Source organism: Rousettus aegyptiacus, unplaced genomic scaffold (genome assembly GCF_014176215.1).
Source record: "Rousettus aegyptiacus isolate mRouAeg1 unplaced genomic scaffold, mRouAeg1.p scaffold_m13_p_5, whole genome shotgun sequence".
Taxonomy (NCBI): domain Eukaryota; kingdom Metazoa; phylum Chordata; class Mammalia; order Chiroptera; family Pteropodidae; genus Rousettus; species Rousettus aegyptiacus.
In genome coordinates this window covers 37954673-37958938 of record NW_023416308.1, presented here as the reverse complement: position 1 = coordinate 37958938, position 4266 = coordinate 37954673, and the positions used below count along the sequence as shown (strand labels likewise).

General features: G+C 43.2%; 1 long non-coding RNA gene across 1 annotated transcript; it reads left to right on the top strand.

Annotated features, from left to right (window-relative positions):
• Nucleotides 1-892: 892 nt before the first annotated feature.
• Nucleotides 893-1886, top strand: LOC118602923. Its single transcript, XR_004951009.1, has 2 exons — nucleotides 893-1265; nucleotides 1391-1886. It is a non-coding gene; the product is annotated as an uncharacterized LOC118602923 (long non-coding RNA).
• Nucleotides 1887-4266: the final 2380 nt, after the last annotated feature.

Sequence of the window (4266 nt, the reverse complement as noted above, 5' to 3'; positions counted from 1 at the left end):
ATCATGCCCCAGGGCTTGGAGAGAGTTTTTAGCCTTAGCTGACACATCTATAAAACCCTGAGACCACCAGAGAGGTCCGGGTTTCTCCAGTGTCAAACTACAGAGTGCGGCAATGAGAGCAACAGGGCTGTTTACAAGGCACCTGAGGACTCCAGGGGATCCACTAGCCAGAAGACTTCAGGTGGGTCTCTATCTTCTAACTGGGTCCCCCTCGGGCTTCAGCTGGTGTCTTTGGGAAACCCAGTCTGCATTCTTAGTGTGGAGACTCAGGGTACCCAGCAAACCTGTGTGTTAAAATGCAGTGGCCCCTCCTCCTTGGCCCTCTTCCTGAGTAGTCAGGCCAAGTCGAAGCAGAGGCCCATCCACAGACAAATAATGTGTGTCCTGTGTCTGACAATAGCAGCTATGTGACTTGAAGCGCTCTTCTCTTAGAAAACCAACTGCGCACCAGTTTTGCTTATTTGCTCTAACCTTCAAAGATCCAAGAGTTCCCTTCCTAGTTTAACAAATAAATCCAGTTCCGCTCCAGCAGGTTTCAGCCCACAAACTTCTATTGTTATGGTGTCCCCTAAATTTACCCTGCTGGCTCCCTCTCCGGCACCCCAGTCCCATTCTGGCTCACCTTTCTTTAGTTTTTTGGGATAAAACAATCTCTCTCTTTAAAAAAAAAAAAATTCTTTCAAAGGGTAAGGAATGTTGACACCCTCTGACACATGCCTCTGATGTCTGGTTAGACTCCAGACGGCTGTATTTGAACGTGTGCTGACGCAATCGGGCAGATTGGGTTAAACCAAATATTACAATTGCAAAAACTCATCTGGAGCTAATAATGTTGAGGCCACAGAAAGGAAAAGGGCCCTGCTTTGGGGCTGGCCAGCGGAACAGGCCATGCCCGGCCAACGCTGCCACCTTTGGTGGAAGCAGGGAATAGGGCGCGCCTCCTTGGCCTTCCTGTTTTGTTCCTGAGTCACTGGCCCACATGCAGACACCTTCCCCAGCCAGCCAGACCAGGGCTATTTTAAAAAGTTAGCGCCTCTCCACAGCATTTGGTGTAAAGATAGCTAGTATGACTGCCTTGGCTTTTCTCCGGGGGAGAAAAAAAAAGAAAGAAAGAAAAGAAAAAGAAGAAAAAAGACAACAACGTCCCAATTTTAGAGCCAGGGCTGGCTACAAAGGCAGTTGCAGTCGGAGCTCGATTAAACACGTGTCCCTTGGATTAAACAGAGCATGTGTCACTGGCTCACTTAGGAGGAAGGCTCGTTTAAGTAAGAATTTTTTATTTTGCGGGCGAATGAGGGGGACGCACAACTCTGGGTTATGTCGGCACACTGATGAACTGCAAGTCACATGCTAAATCCAGAAATGATGAAAACATCTGTTTTCGCTTTAGAAAAGCAAGGCTCTGGTGGTGAAGAAGGGCGGGGGAACGGAGGTGATGGCTTTGCTCACCATCGCCATCTGCTGAGCCTGCTGTGGAAACGCGTGAGTCTCAAGCACAATGCAGATTACCGGCTCGCCCCCGGGGAAGGGGAAGATCAACAGGTGGGGGTCTCTGCACGGGCAATCACTCTACTGGGAGGACAGCCCTGATTTTGCCCTGGAGACTGTGCAATTTTGTATGGTCTTGGAGTGTTCATAACAAAGAGCTTTGTCCCCAGGGACTGCTCTGGGGCAGAGGAGGAGGAGAAACAGCAAATGAATTCCTAGGTTGGGGAGGAAGGAGATAAAGGAGGAGGGGAATAGCTGGTTGGTGGTTTGCAGACAGTGAAATTTGCTGTTCCTTCTGGCTGAAATCTACCAGAACAAAGAAATCACACTGCCTCTCTAGGAAAACTCCCAGCTGCACTTCCCCCAGCCGTCCTTCTTTCCTGCTAAGGAGGTTTTTACTCAGCATGTCTGGGAATGTTTCAGCATTCACAGACACCATTCCGGTCAGGCAGGACTTGATCAACCTTTAAGGTGAAATCCACTCAGCCTCATATGAATGGGGCACTGGAGATGGATTCTGAATAGGAGTCATACTGACAGCAAAGCCATGGAATTCTTTCAATATTAAGCAAATATTTACTGCCTGCCTGTTAGGTGCCCAGCACTCACTCAGCATAACCATTAGTTAAAAAAAAAAAATACAAATATGTCAAAAGAAAATGTATGTTTAATATCAAACGAGTATTCAAGACAATGAAAGATGTGAATTCAGAAGCAGGGAGAGGATTCCAGACCCTGATTTGACTTTTTCCCAGTTTGGGGGGTAATTCTGAGAAGTCTGATTCTCCCGATTACCCCTCATATAGCCTAATCCCCTAAATAACTGATTTCAGTCAACCTGCTCAGTCCTCACAGATTTTGCCATAAACTATCTATATTCCCCCAGCCTTACAGTTAAACCCTTCTCTACAGTTCCTGAGGAGCTCATTGCCAGAAGATATCACTGCTAGAATACGATCCAAACTGCATCCTACTACCCACAATCGGAATTGGGTGGGTCCTAAACTTTACTCCCAGTCATTGTTCCTGGGCTGGAAGCAAAATTGTGAGCTACAACCACATGAACAGTCCTTCTCAACAACACACAGGCAATGAAGGGTTACTATAAAAGAGAAAGAGCTCTGGTCACATGAAAAGTTCCAGGCTTACAATCTCTTTAACCCCTTTATTCCTCTTACACTCATCTGCTAAACACTCCCTCAGCTCTCTGCTGACCACTTTGAGGTGCCCAGAAGAGGAAAGTCTACTAATATGGTCTGATGTCAATCTGTCTGTTCATATAAACTCTCAAATTCAAAGGGAAATAGAGGTTCTCTTTTTGGCCTAATTCTTCCCAATCTTCCATTTCACCCCAAAATAAATATGGAAAGAACTGTCCTCTTCATAGGACCGAGAAACTTACAGGATGAGTCAGAAAAAGATTTATTCCCATTTTACAGTTGGACAAATAATATAAGCACCAACTCAGTCTTCACAGATCTTGCCATAAACTAACTATATCCCCAGTGGCCGTGTTTCCATAGGACCCAAGTGCTTACTTTGTTAGGGCCCAAACTAATTCTCAATACCTGTATAGGTCCACTTGTCACTGCAGCTGCCCTGTTCTGGTGTTAGAAAATTATTAGTTCAGGAGAACCATGCAAATCAATACAATCAACTTTAGTTTTTGTTTCAGGCTTTAAAAAATTAGAAGATGAGACTTTATTCTAGTCTGGTTTGATATTGATCTGCTGTGGAGAGTTTTGATGAATTCTCTTTGTTTTACAAACTGAGAAAACCTATTCACTGACCCATATTTCTCTTCTGACTCTTTCCTTGACACTTTTTTTTTTCTCATTTTTACCTAGTTTTGCAACAAGTTTGTGTTTTGATCCATTGGGGACAGGATATGAAAAATTTCAGTATTCATTGACATTTTTGAGTTCAGAATTTAAGGTGTTTTGTCAACATTCTGCAAAATAAAAATATCTGAACTAGACTCAAACATCAGAGTAGAAAAACTGCAGGAGAAAAAAAATGTGTCATGAAAATTAACAGTAGTGATTCTGTGCTTTACTATGTCTAAGATGTCAACCTTCCAAGCTATTATTCTAGTCCTACCTAACTCTCAATTCCCCATTACAAAAATAAATTCTATTGCCCCACTTTACTCCATGCATTTTGGCATGTTTTTCTTTACACAGAGGAATAACCTTTGTTCAAAGCTCCACTCTCCTAAGCTGTTCTGAATTCTGCGAGATCACTCTTCACATACAAGATTAGCACCCCCTTTCCAGCTCCAAATAGACTATAATCCAAAAGCTGCTCTTTTAAATAGAGGTTTCTTTTATGCTTAAATTCCTAAATAAAAGAAACATCAATGCTACTGCTACTCTCTTCAGTTAAATCCGATTTGCAAGAAATGCTGCATACTCAAAAATCTGGGTGTGAGCTGAAGTCTGGGCTCAGGGAACACATTTAGGATTCTGCAGTCATTTTCTATCTTGAGGGCCCTCTACTGGCCAAAACAATACTTGGTATCAACAAAGAACACCAAAGCAAATGATTACAACAAAGGCAGGGTTGGACGCTAGCATGCATTTAAAATACTGCACGTAAGTCCCACATTTTGCTCCATAGAGGTGTGTCTCACTTCAAGAAAGCTAAGACAGAATTTCTGTTCAGGGAAAGAAGATGTTATTTGCATTACAAAGGACCCTTCACTTTATAAAAAGAGGCAGGTTTGAACTCTATTAAATGACAAATCTCTCTAATTTCTTTAAGAGTCTATTGAATTGG